The 13,922-nt window shown below is 40.3% G+C and overlaps 2 long non-coding RNA genes across 2 annotated transcripts in view; one reads left to right on the plus strand and one right to left on the minus strand.

The window, feature by feature from the left end:
• Positions 1-13,922, plus strand: part of LOC148221983 (uncharacterized) — a 37,737-nt gene that overhangs the window by 14,886 nt on the left and 8,929 nt on the right. The window contains exon 2 of the long non-coding RNA XR_015806988.1: positions 4,328-4,434. This is a non-coding gene — a long non-coding RNA (uncharacterized LOC148221983). The remainder of the gene's footprint in view (positions 1-4,327; positions 4,435-13,922) is intronic.
• The window catches only part of LOC148221984 (uncharacterized), a 32,849-nt gene continuing 24,601 nt past the window's right edge, over positions 5,675-13,922 (minus strand). Inside the window, exons 2-3 of the long non-coding RNA XR_015806989.1 lie at positions 10,468-10,551; positions 5,675-7,177 (exon numbers count right to left, since the gene is read on the minus strand). This is a non-coding gene — a long non-coding RNA (uncharacterized LOC148221984). The remainder of the gene's footprint in view (positions 7,178-10,467; positions 10,552-13,922) is intronic.

The following is a 13,922-nucleotide window of genomic DNA, read 5'->3' on the forward strand; positions in this document are numbered from 1 at the left end:
AGGCTTTCTACTTTTCCCTCTGCTCCCTGATCACAGTTATGATTGTCTACTCTGGGTATCTATGCTGCAGCACTGGTGGTTTTCCCATTAATCTGAGATTCAGGCAAGTGATGGTAATCTTTCTGTCTAGGATCAATGGTGTGGCTTTGTTCTGTGTGATTTTTTTATTGATGTAAATAATTAATGTGGGTCCTTGTAAGTAGGACCCACACTTATATATTCACTGACTATAAAACAGTCCAGATCTTACCTCATTTTGTGAATTTAGCACATGCCTGATGCTTTAAAGGATCAAAAACCTCTCATAAAAGTCAAGCTGAAATTCCTTTCCTATTTTAGACTTGTATTAAAATTACTTTAATTGCTATTCTGGGGACCTGTGAATGCAAATGGGCAGTTAGACATTTTGGTGCTTATTAACACACGCTGGTCCACTAATGTCATGCAAATTGTTAAATCTTTATGAGAAGATTAGACAAACAGTAGCAGTATTTTTGTATGCTGTGTTATGTGCTTGATTTTTGAAAAACAAATATCCCTAGTGGAAGAACTGAAGAATATTTGAAAATTCTTTTTCATTCTTTTCTGAATACTTGAGAAAAAATGTTTTACTATATCTCTCACAGTAACTACATCAAGGATGACTTAGGATCACTGCTAGACAAGAATACAGGCTGGATTGAACACAGAAACGTTACTGGATTCAATTCTAAAATATGAACAGATTATATTTATTCTGGGATGAAGAGTGAGAAAGGTAGCAATGCATCTATAAAACGCTTGACATGGCAGAGAGAGCAGTTTTGGAGACAGTTATATTCGGAATGAGTTTGAAATCTGTGCAGAGAGTTTAAATAAGAGAAGGAGTGGTGGCAGGACTGTGCAGAGTATCTTGGTCATGTAGAAATCACTGTCACTTATTATTTTGTTAACTTTTAAAACAAGTTCTTTTCCATGTCAAATTGTGATCTTGCATTAGTAAGGTGACTAAGCTCCTAAGGAATTTAGAAGTTAATTGTAAACTTTGGTTTCAAAGCTATGGATATAGACACACAGGCATGCACTCATATAAATATTTTATTTCCATCAGCTTAGGCGCATAAACAGAGAGAATTTCAGTAGTTCCACAAAAATCCTGGTAGAAATTACTCAAAGCAAGCAAAAATATATATATATATTTTTGAATGAAAACCTGTAGCATGCTCTTATTTAGGCAGATACCTCTTTTGTTTAAAAATCATACAAAAAAGTAGATGGTAAGTCCTTAGAATATTTCAAGCCCTGGCTTGTGGCAGCTGATTTGTGAGCAGAGAAGGGAGCTGCTTGTTTGTCTTTGACTCAAGGGCTTTCTGCTGCAAGTGATGAGGCCTTAAATGTGACTGAGGATGAGATTTTGTCCAAAGTAGATCAAGGCAAGAAAATATTTCCTGTTTTCCCAGAGCGCATCTCATCCCTGGAACAGGAGAGACCAATGAGAACCACCAGCTTGTGGCCCAACAAACACAATTATTGTGCACTGTGTCTTCATTTGGATGCCATGCTTAGTTAATAACCAGATCCCCATCATACTTTTTTATTGCTTAGGCTGAAGGAGAAAGTAATTAAATTTAATAGGTATTGCCCTTGCTTTAAGGCCGCTATACATTTTAAGCTGCCGACAAAAGTAATTAATTCTAATAGAAGTCCTAAGTCCTAAACAAAAACATTTGTACACCAAGTAATCTACAACATGTACTTTTGGGAAAAATTATTTTCATTTTTAGGCATGCTTGTTGGGGGTTGAATCCTTCCCTTTTCTTTCTGTGGAATTTTTCCCATTGTTATGCTAAGTATTTGTAGCTACACCCTAGCTAATAACACTTTAACATCGAAGCGGGGAGGAGAGGGGGAACAGGGGAAAAGAGAGGGTGGGGCAGGGGCCTGCTCTCTCGATCTCTTGCTTGCTCGCTCGCTTGTGGAGTTGGAGGAAGGCGGCTGGTGCTTCTATCTAGCATCCTTCCCACAATCCCAACGACGGGAGCCACGTTCCCTGCTGTCAGACATCGCTCTGCTGCTCTACCACTTCATCCTACTACCTCCGGACACGCTGCCGAGCACCACGACCGACACCGTGAGGGGGGAGTCCCTCCTCCATCCCTCTCACCCCTGGGCCGCTGCCGCCATCACCCAGCCCCTTCAGCTACACGGGCCCTGCCCTGCCCACAGCACCGGTAACTGAGCGCACGGAGAGAGGGCCTTGGCCAAAAAGGGCTGGAACTGAGTTAGACTGTTCTGTTTTGTTGTCAGTTTTTATAGCTGTTGTTATTTCTTTTGTTTGTCTTGTAAGATATATTAATAAAGAACTGTTATTCCTACCTCCAGCTTTTGCCTGAAAGCCCCTGATTCCAAAATTACAATAATTGGAAGGGAGGGGGTTGCACTCTCCATCTCAGGGAAGGGGCTCCTGCCTTTTCTTAGCAACTACCTGCCTTTCAAACCAGATAATGCTTATGACCACAAACTTGCTGCTTCATGGGGTTCATTCTTTCTCCAATTTTAGTGAATTTTCTTTTTTTTGTATGTATCTCCAAATGTCACTTTTCCCCCAGGGTTTCTTAAGAAAATATTTACGTTCACCATAATATAAAATTAAAAAATATATTAACAACATCTAATTTGAATGCAAGCAGGACTTTAAAATACATATTTGTATTGCAAGTTCTAATAGTGCTGGGTAAGCATTGGGCATAGGTAATTGACCATATAGCTCTTTGATATCCACATGGGGGAGGATTTGTATTATCATTAGAAATATGATGATGTCAACATCTTAATGCAGTTCAGCAAAAAAGTGGGTACATCCAGCTGAATTCCTCAAGAAAGTTCTCAGTACATGTTCAGATGAGGCTATTTGATCTTTGACTCATGATATACAAGGTTTTACTTATAATTAATGCCCTGTTTTTCCATCATAAATCATTTTCTGCCAGTCTTTGCTTCTTTGGCTGGTGCATAGGAATAGATCAATTTTTGCATAGAAGGAAGACAGAAATTACTTCTAATTGTTTTCTGAGGCAGCCATTAGATCATCCAAATGAAACCTTGGTATATTTCCATGAACAACACACTGCAATGCTTTAATGACCCAATTATTTCAGTTCTTGTCAAAATGAACAAGTAACTTTAACTCTCACCAGCTTCCCAAGGACAAAAAGCCAAGTGCAGCACATATTGTCTGGTCTGTCAGAATGATGCCAAAATACCAGTCTGCTGGGTGCAGTACTCCCTGCAGAGCTTTGCTTGCTTGTGCTGAGCAGAAGAGAATCAGCACAGTGTCAGGTTGTGTAGAGAGGAGAAGAAAACTCCTCTGCATCTCTGAAGCTTAAAAATTCTTAAGTGGAAAAAAGTGAAACACCTGTCTTGAGTTACAAAGATTAATCAGTGATCGGGAGCTGTAGGTTTTCTTTTGAGGTGGAATTTGTCCACCTTCCAACACTGAATTGTCATTTTACCTTTTCCTTAATGTCAACTGATCCTTAATATCAAACCATCCTCTGCGTGTTTGCTACTATTCTGTGCTGCCCTTAGGCCAACTTAGGGAGCTCAGCTCTTGGAGCTTCACACAGAAATAAAAATGTGCTTTATTTTTCTGCCACTGGGTACATTCTGAGTCCTTCTTGTAGTCTTTGGATGTTTCTTGTTGCTTCTTCTCAAGGCCAGGTTGTACAGGGCTTGGAGCAACCTGGTCTATTAGAAGATGTCCTTGCCCACAAGAGGGGATTGGAATGAGATGAGCTTTAAGGTCCCTTCCAACTCAATCCATTTTTTGATTAATTGAGCTGTGAATCCTTCCATGTCCTTCTTGAAGTGTGAACTCATAAACTGAAGACATTTCACAGCAGTTTTGCTAATGTTGCTTTAGGAGGCAATATTACCAGTATGCGTTGCTTCCTGCCTGTTGTGATTTTTGGGGAACAGAGTAAGGACAGTTGGTCCCTACTGGAAAATAACTTAGTGACAAATGCCCTTAATGTTGTTTTAGGTAATATGTTCTCTCTAAGGATATTGACCAAAAGGCCATTACTTGGCATCAAGAAGGTTACTGAGGGAAAAAAAAGATCTCTTGATTTCTTGCTTTACAAATATGCTACTTATCCTATTTAGCAGTTGCAGTTTTGCAGCAATATCTCTTGCAAGGGCAATTATTAAACCTGTGAAATTAGTTATGTGGCTAGGAAAATCCTATGGAGATATGTATGAGGAGAGGGAAGGACGGCAGGAAGCAGTCCTGGGGCTGCTGAAGAGTGTATCTTCCTTCTGGCTGTGTGAAAATCGTTTATCTCTGCAGGTGCTGTTGGGCTCCATTGTCCCTTTGATGTCTGAGTGCTGGATTCAGAGCTATTACTGTGAAAATCCCTGCTCAAAGGTTTGCAATAGAGTCTCCTCATTTATCATGTAAGTGGGTATGGGTACATGCATACATGTACACTCAGTCTTTATGAAAACAACAAACATGACATTTGAAGCCAGAACCTTTCAACCTTTGAACCCTTTCAAGCCAGACAAGGTGTCATCTTTGTTTTGTTCTTTTCATTTAAGAGCGTCACAGTGTAGCCTGTTCTTGTTTCTGTCTTCTGTCTCTTTTCTTCCATAGACTAACAATGAAGTTCAGTTTAGTATTGTATTTGCAGTATTCTTCTTCTCTTCTTCTCTTCTCTTCTCTTCTCTTCTCTTCTCTTCTCTTCTCTTCTCTTCTCTTCTCTTCTCTTCTCTTCTCTTCTCTTCTCTTCTCTTCTCTTCTTTCATTTGTTCAGGAGGTAAAAGATCCTAAGAGGAAGTGACTAAACATGAAACTTATTCTTCTGGCAGGGTCCCACTGGCTCTGCTATCTGCCCCTGTGCCTGCTAACCCCCTTTCCAGCTTGGGGACAATCTGCCTCTCCACTGCTCTCTTAAATATTGTTTTTTATTTAGGTGACCAATGTCTCTCAAGTTCCTTCACAATATAGTGTAAGCATTTCATTTTTAAAGACTTGCCTCTTTATTAAGTTGCTAATTAGAGTTAATAATTCAGACCTTTGTTCTGTCTCTGCGCCTGGTGTCTGACAGGTTGTTTCATTGCCTCTTCTCCACTTTCATGCTCTTCTGGGGTCTTCATCTCTCTCTTCTTCCTCCTTGACTTTTCCTCATAGCTTGAAAAATTTGACCCTGCTTTTAGTATCTCTGCTGGCATTGCGCTTAATGATCCTATTACAAATTCCTGAAGCCCTTTTCACTCAAGATTCTCAAGGCTCTACCAGTATCAATTAATTTCCAAACACCTTCATTTTGTCATGGAGGTTTTACACATGGATAAGTTGGGGCATAGAAAAGTCAAACAGTGCTCAGCATCACAGCCAAAAGTAGCACTGCTTGAAAAGGGGGGTGATCTTCAACACTGCTAAGCACCTCTGACAAGCTTCATTTGTGGCTCTAGGTGGTGAAATTCAAGCCAGGGTAGATTTAATATGACACGGCAGCCTCGACTACTGAAACCTAGCAAGTCCAGATAGCTCTGCTGGCTGCTGGCATCAAGAGTGGGCTGTCTCCCAGCTTCTGTGAAGCAGGAGTCCAGCTAGGGCTCTCCACCCTTATCACAGCTATGTCCGCATCCGAGGGGAGGTGAAGGATTGAGGAAGAGACCTTTCTAGGTTCTGAGGAGAGGTTTATTGAGAGCATGAGGGAAGACAACTGGACAGGAAGGGAAGGAACCAAGAAAGGCGAGGAGAACAGGCTTACAGCAACTTAAATAGGGAACCTCTCCCAAGGGAGGGTACACCGCATCAACCAATTAGGGGAAACAGAGGATGTAACATAGGGCGGGATTACATATTCACTTAACCAATAAGGAATAACATAGGCAGGGATTTATATATACATGGTAACCAAGAGAGGGAAGACTGATAGAGAACCATCTAGAACAATGGGAGGAGCCAGGAGGGATTGACAACTGTATGGGCAGGGTTCAGGGTGAAGGACAGGGATGATTCTGGAAGGGTAGGCGGGGCTTGTGGTGATGGGCAAGTGTAAGCGCAGGAAAGGGAGAAACCATTTTATATTAACGAAGGGGTACAACTAAGGGAAAAACCATTACAATAAGGGAAAAAACACAAGCGAATAGCATTCAAACTAAACGTAAACCACAACATTAATACTCATGCACTTATCTGTTTCCTGTGTGTTGATGGGAAGGAAGGATCTCTGTTGGTCTACACACTTACAAAATGCATAGCTGAGGTTGCTATTTAACTGAGCTCAGATGAGTTAGAATGCACAGTAATATTTAAGCTCCTCAGATAAATATCAGTGTCCCAAGCATCCAGTGACATTAACATATAAACATCAGGAAAATCACTCTTATAATATCATTTTAGTCTCTTGTGCTTTATCTTTTTCAAACACATTTATCAAGAACATATTTACCATGACAGAGCTGAAATTTGCTACCAAATCCTCAAATGGCTTTTTCATGTGGCCAGTACTGTAAAGGTCTTGTTTTGATGTCCAACAAGACAGACATATAAACATAAATGCCTCAATCCTGACTCTTACTTATTCTTTTAGATTGAATTAATGAGTTTTCATGTCAATACAAATTAGATAAATATCTGGAAGAACTTATTAGCCTGTTTCTGGTGGTTTGGATTTTTTAGTTTACTAGAATTGATTAGGCATTTGTTCATAAAGGCAAGGGAAAGAAAAAAATCCATTGTAATTATGCACATTTTACTGCAAGGCTTGAAAGGGCAATTCGGAAATAAATTTATAAAATAGTTAAACAGATATATTCAAAATTTCAATGAAACAAAATTCCATCATTTAAATTGTCAGGCAAGTGTTTATGCACTTGCTCTATGTATGTCATCAAATTAGACAGCAAAAAATCTTCATGTCCTAAAATGTCCAGCTGATACCTGGAGATAACATGAGGGATTTTCTTCAAATCTATGCTGGACCAAGCATGATGAAATATTGTGGCTTGGTAAGAGACAAGCGGCTTGAATGGAATTCTGAGCTATTCCCTCGCTCCCTGCTTTAAGTCAATGATAAAGCTTGTGATGGTCAACTGTGGCAGGTCAGGGAAACTAAGAAGATCCACACTGGAATGATGTTGCAGAGCAAGTGGTGAGCAGGGAACAGGCACACGGTGATTCTGAATGCTGTGGAAAAGGAATAAAGAGCAATAGTTTTTCCTTCTCATTTAAAAGTAGAAAAATATGGGCAACCAACTTTTTTCTCGTGCTTTGAGATAACTGATTATTTGCAAATAGTCAACAACTGCCTGTTCAAAAGTAATATGTGGCAAATCTGGTCACAGTGCGGTACCCAGTTAACAAGCTCATTCACCAGAGGTTTTGTGTTGTGGTCAGGAAAAATGCTCCTCAATTAGGACTTTTCTGCAGGAGGAGAAAGGAGTTCATGAAGAGTTCATGAAAATTAGTCTCTCTGATCATTACCTTTTCTGACCATTTATGGTGCATGACATTCTCCTACTCTTGGCACATTTTTCTCTTGACATTTCTCCAGCTCCTTTTGTGGAACTTCTCCCTGTGTTTCAAAGCTTGCTTTCAAGGTCTAACAAGGAGGGTGGCAGGATCTGAGCCAAACCTTCTTGTTGGAATCACTTGATGGAAAGGACATGCCCATTCATGCATATTTGATACATCACTTCTAAAAATGAAAGGCCTTTTTTTAATCAAAGAAGAATGGATTTTCCATTTTAAGTCAGAAATAAGTCAGGTGGCTCTGCTATGCTGAGCTGTGGTGATACACATATTTCTGTAGGGTTCAATTCCAAAATAATATCTACAGAAAAGGAGGGGATATGTTGATTTTCAGCTTCTTGTGGGGATTTTTTTCCTTTTCTTTTCAGGATGTTATGGGTAGCCTGAAGGGAAAAATAGGTTTTCTCAGTCCTATAAGATAAAGTTGGAGGACATAGCAGAGCCTTGGAAAACAAATACAAAATTTCTATAATAAATATAAAATTTCACATCATTCAGGAGCATAGCAAGGGCCTCCTCTAGAAGAGCAAGTTTTCTTCTCCAGGCTACTCTGAGTCTTTGGGATCTTTAGCAGTGACAGGGGTTCCTCTGTGCTGTTCCAGGCAGATGTCTTCATGTCTGCAGGTTGTCATACTGCCCCACCACAGCTCATTGCTGAGCTACAGGAGACACAATAATTAAAAGAATTGATCTCCTCTTGCCAGGATCCTGCCTACCACAGCAGAAAAATATTACCAATAAAATAATCTAAATGGAATGGGAAGGAAAGGGAAAGCTATATCCAGTCAGTTTTACTCTTCAGGGATTTTTTGGGGTGAAGGTAAGCTTTGCTAGCCTGAATATCTGAAACTCAGGCTGAAAATCTGGTTTAAAATGAATTCATAAAGCAAGCTAAATTAGGGGCTGGCTCTGGCATTTCCACCAGTGACTGTGTCACTGCATTTTTCCTCTCTCTGCATGTACTTGTGCCCTTTTATTTTTCCTGTAATTGTAGAGAGATGCTTTCTCTCTATTTTCCCGTCAATTCATAGAGATCTTGTGATTTATCTCAGGCCTCATAAAGGCACTTTTTCATGCTTGCCGACCCTATAATGATGGTTTCTGTGGTTTCTGTTATGTACAAGCTACTTTCTATCTGCTGCTGTACTCTGCTGCTGTGGAAGGATTGATGCTGTTCATTTTTCTGCCACACACCACCATAAGGAGAAGCAATGGAAGGGGTTTCTTCCTGAGACACAGCTCCTGATTTCTTAATAGGAGAGCAATAAATACAATGTCTTCCAGATGTTAAGAGAAAGGGAAGAGAAAGCCAGAGCAGCATCCTTTTTCTCCATCTGTTAGTGAATTTTCTAGTCCTGAATTCCCTTCACCTGCACTAGGGGCTGAGCCTTTGTGTGCACAAAGAGTAAATGCAGATAATTCTGTCAACTTTAGCTTTTTTTGTTTGTTTGCTTCTTTTTTTGCATATGGCATACTTTTTCTGAAATCTTAGTTAATCCTCTATTCTTGGTTATTCCATTGTAGTTTTGTATAGACTAAATTAAAAAAAAAATCAGTATATAATGGCCAGCTGGAGCAGCAGCATTGAGTGAGATTCTGGAATGATTGATGCACAGTTTAGAAGGTTGCTAGAGAGGGTTGTAAATTATGTCATGTGTGGGTCATCAATTATATAGATAAAACTGTGAAGGAGAGTGGTTTGTAAGAAAAGATAAAAAAAGAGGGACTGAACCTAGATATATTTTCTGTGCTGATAATCTGGTTTTATTTAGAAGTGAGAGGAGTCACTTGTAGAAGCCACTTAATAAATTTAATGACTATTGTAAGGGACAGGATAAAAGAAGAGCAAGGATAAAATGTTAAATGTGCTTGCAATTGCAAAATCAGTGCCACTTTAAGTTTGCTAATGACTGTAGATATCTGGAAGTAAAGCAGGGGTTGAAGAGGATGTGGTTCCCCTCCTTTGTCAGAAGGGGAAGGGGCCCTGTTTTAGGGATTTTGGCAGGGGCTTAGGTGTCACTCAGGAGCTCTCTGGGTCATCAGATGTTGTCTCAAGTGATTACACTGAAGATGTGACAAGGTCAAGCACTTTCTCCCCTGGGTTATGTATGCTTCCAGATGTGAAACAGCACAAGAAAAATGGGCACATTTTAATCGTTTTTCATCTCTGTTCCAAATGGAAGTAGGAAGGAAGAAGAGGAAGGCAATTTACGCATACAAAAAAATACACAGAAACCTTTTGAAGTATTGAAGTGAGCTTGGTCTAGACTTATTGGCAGTTCTCCTCCTCTTTTACCCAGATGTTCATCTTACTCTGTGCCCCTTTACAATGGGGAAGTGTGGGACAGAGCCTTCAATCCTCAAATGCAGCTTCAGAGAGAGGGAACAAATCCCTCCTTCTACCTTGTTGTCTTACTGGGATTGTTCTAGAGTAGGAGATGACTTCCCATGTGTCAATGACGGAAAGTCCTCAGAGCTGTATTAGGGAAAGGCCCTGGGCAGGGAATAGGTGACCAGTTTATACAAACCCTACTTTTACTAATACCCTTGAGACTGCTTCTGCAAGCAACTTAAACCACTCATTTGCCACACAGGGAGTTTTCCATCACTAAGTTGCTCAACAGCTTTTGGTGAGATGAAAGTTCTTCAGGAAAAGATTAAATGGGATATCCCCGCCAAAAAAAAAAGTGGGAATTGGAAGAAGGAAATGGGGAAGGCTAAAATGCACAGTTGCCTTTTCAGCAATGTGGGCTATTATTTGATTTTATAATTTGTATCAGGACAGTATTTTTTTTATATTAAACCCTAGAGCATTTCCCTTCTCTGTACTTTACTGCTGACAGAAGGCTCTCACACAGCAAAGTTTACCTTTCTTTTGTTCCTGTGTAATAACCCATTAGGTCTGCTGAGAAATACCTCATTTCTTAGGCAATATAAATACCTACTTCCATTTACTCTTTCTCTTCAGAAAACACAGCATGGATATCCCAGATGTTGCAGCTTGCTGGTGTCCTTCACCCAATGGAGTGCTAAGAGAAAGTAATTAAAGGGAACAAATTGATGAGTTTTTAAGGCTAATAAAACATTCAGCTTTTTGCTTTCTTTGTTCCTGTTGCAGTGGTGAAGTTCATTAGGCAAAGGGAGGTTGAAGGATTGCCAGGTGGGTCACAGACTCGCTGTTGGTACTTCCCAAAGGCCAGAAGACTGAATAAGTTTAGGAATGCTTAGTTTTATATTTTAAATTTACTTTTTATAGTTGGAATCAAACAGACTTCAGAGGTTTCCTCAGTTACTAAATAATTTTCTCTGTTGGGAGAGAAGATAGGCAAGGTTAAACAGAAGATCTCATCTAATATTTTTATCTAGGATGTTTACCCACCAAGTATGCCATCAATTTGTTTTCATTTTTAGCTCCTATATTTAGATAAAAATCCACAGTATTTTTTATAGAATGTATCAAAGTCATGAGATGCATTTCAGATACTTGAATAATTCAGGCACTGATGCATGCTACAGCTCATATTTCTGTGATGTAGTAACACAGACATTATGGTCAGAATTTTAAAGTTTTTATTCCTGTGTGTTAATACAACAATGATTTTGAAAAACTCTTTCAGTCTCCTTCAGTGAAATCTCCAGTACTCTTCAAAGTTTTCACAGTAATCCTCTGCCACATCTGCAAATCGATTCAATGCAAACATATGGTTTGGGGGTTTCTTTAAAAAGATACTCTTGCTTAAAGTAAGACTGATGACAGATACAAGATAACTTCTAGAAGGTGTAAAACACAGCTTCACCTAGAATTAATGTTTCTTGTTTTGGTCTCTTCCTTTATTTTATTTTTTGTTAAATAAATAAGTAGAGCAGGGTCTCAAAACCAACCAGCTATTTTGAACTTTGAAATTGCTCTATGAGATCTGGGAACTCTTGTTGGACTCCCAAAAAAGCATTAAATCCTTTATGTCCTTCCCATGACAAGAGTTACTCAAAACAACTGGAAAAACTTTAATAAGCATTCCTTTTTTAATGTCCTGAAATGGATTAATACCTTTCAGATTTCTTTCTAAGAGGTTGTTTAGGCTGCTGTTGCTCTGGCTTGATGGTGCTCAGCTGAATGAGAAGCTTGGAGTAGAGGGGCCTGGGTGAGCTGCTGGTAGGAGAACATCAGGGAGGTGGCAGTGAGAAGATATGAACCTCCTTGTAAAAAGGGGAGCTGCAAGGCTGGGAGGGTACAAGGGATCTCAGGGGCTCATATTAGAACTGAAATAATTTGTAGAAGTTATTGAATGATGGAAAAGAAGATTAGTTGTGACATTGTCTGAGGTTGGGGTGGTTTGTTGGAGAACTACAATATGCCATGCTGAGAAGCTTGGGAAGTGGTGCAATTTCTGGAGGCAGAGGAGCTAAGGTGAGCCCTGGGGATTTTTATATAGTGAGAGGTTGCATGAATCAAATAAGCCCTGAGAACTGCCAAATACCTGGTAACAGTGAACAAAACTCAGCGGTGTGGACTCAGAAATTGGAGAAACCAAGGGTTGAGGATACAAGTGGGAAGTTGCCCCTTTACCTGGGGGTTAAATCTGGGAAGATGCTTGCTTTATCTAGGGGCTATAGGTGGAGCAGGATGCTGTGGGAACTCATTTCTCCCTTGCCATGCTGAGTGGCAGGAGCAGTGTGAGCTGTTCTCCTTCATGGCTGTATCTTGCTTGTTCTTGTCCCACAGAGAGCATCACCTGGCACATGCAGCTCTGGGCAAAGACCTGCTGTTTGTTTGGCTGAGATGTGTTGTTGAGATTTTGGAGGTGGTTTGTGGGCAGTTGACTCTCTGCAGAATGCTCCCTCTTGCATGTTAGAGATCTCCTATTGCAACCCCCTAACTCTGCAGAAATGTGGGACTTCTGACCCTGACCTCCTGCCATGTGTGCACCAAGAGGGTCTTGGAGCTTGGTGAGAACTGAGATAACAAGTGATTTGCCAGAAAAGGTCATAGAATAAGAATGGAGACTCTCAGTTGTAAATATTTTGTGTAGTAAATTAATATTGCAGATTTGACTATTATAAAACTACTGCTAACTACAGCCACGGAGGAGAGCACTGTTATAGTTGACCAACAGATATTCAACCTGACTTAACACTGATCAAAGGGAGTTTAAGCTTTGGTGCATAAAGCAGTTGATGTGTAGGCACTTGATTAAGCAACACTTGGGTACCTTACTTAATTATCTTAACAGGTGTTTGAGGAGGGTGACCTGTGCAACTTGCTCCAAAGTCACTCCCTAAGTCAGCCAGGAAATTCAGAGCAGGCCCCAGGAGTCTTCTCTGCTCGGCCCAAGCAATGTCATTTACACCCTGCTCAGGACTTGTTCTAAATTAAGTGTAAGAAATGTTATATTTGTATTATACCATTTATGGTTTTAGTGTGATTTAAAAGCTGGAATGTTATTTCCACTGAAAGCTAGGGTTGAAAAGTTCCCTGAGTACTGAAGCAGTTAACTTTCAACAAAATTTATGTCCTGAAGAAGTACCAAATGGCGTCAATTTAATCCCCAGGTCACTGGATTTCTCCTGGTTCAAACAAAGTAGCACAGAGTGTGTTTCTGGAATTTTCTCTAGTTCTAGTTTCTCTAGTTCATTTGTTCATTAGTTTGGTTTGGATTTGAGCCCACAAAAAAACCTCTGGAATTGCACATTGCACAACTTTGTATATTAAAATTCTTCTCCTTTTAGGACGGGTAAAATGAAGCCATTAATCACATACCTTAGGACACATCAGTAAATGCAATATTTAATATGCACATCTTCCTACACAATTGCACTGAAAATTATGTGTACTTAAAGATCCTCATAAAACTGGTGGAGGAGAGAGTTGCTTTATGCCAGTAGGACATGGTAGGACATAAATACTTCCAAGTGAAATCCCGAGCAGACTACAGGTGTAGTGCAATGGGCTTATTTCCCTGGAGGATCAGTGGCCATTAATCCAAATTGCAGTTTTTTCTGTACTCCCCAGAGCTTCTGTATTAATGTACCTTTTGGGGTACCATTGCAGATACTCCTGGTGCTGGCTGGGAGGTGCAGAACTTGTCCTTCAGCTGCTTAATGCTGTTTAAACAGTTGCTTCAGGCACAGCACATTAAAAAAGTGTTCATCTAGGACAAGAGGTAATGACTTCACATTGGCAGAGGGCAGGTTCAGGTTGGGTATTGGGAAGAAATGTGTACTGTAAGGGGGCACTCTGGTTGCCCAGAGAAGCTGTGGCTGCTCCATCCCTGAAATTGTTCAAGGCAAGTTTGGACAGGCTCTGAGCAACTTGGGAGAGTGGCTTGCGACAACCTGGAAGTCCCTGCCCACAGCAGGAGGCTGGAATGAGAGGATCTTTGAGGTCCCTTTCAAACCAAAC

Source organism: Sturnus vulgaris, chromosome 15, assembly GCF_052056855.1.
Source record: "Sturnus vulgaris isolate bStuVul1 chromosome 15, bStuVul1.hap1, whole genome shotgun sequence".
Classification (NCBI taxonomy): domain Eukaryota; kingdom Metazoa; phylum Chordata; class Aves; order Passeriformes; family Sturnidae; genus Sturnus; species Sturnus vulgaris.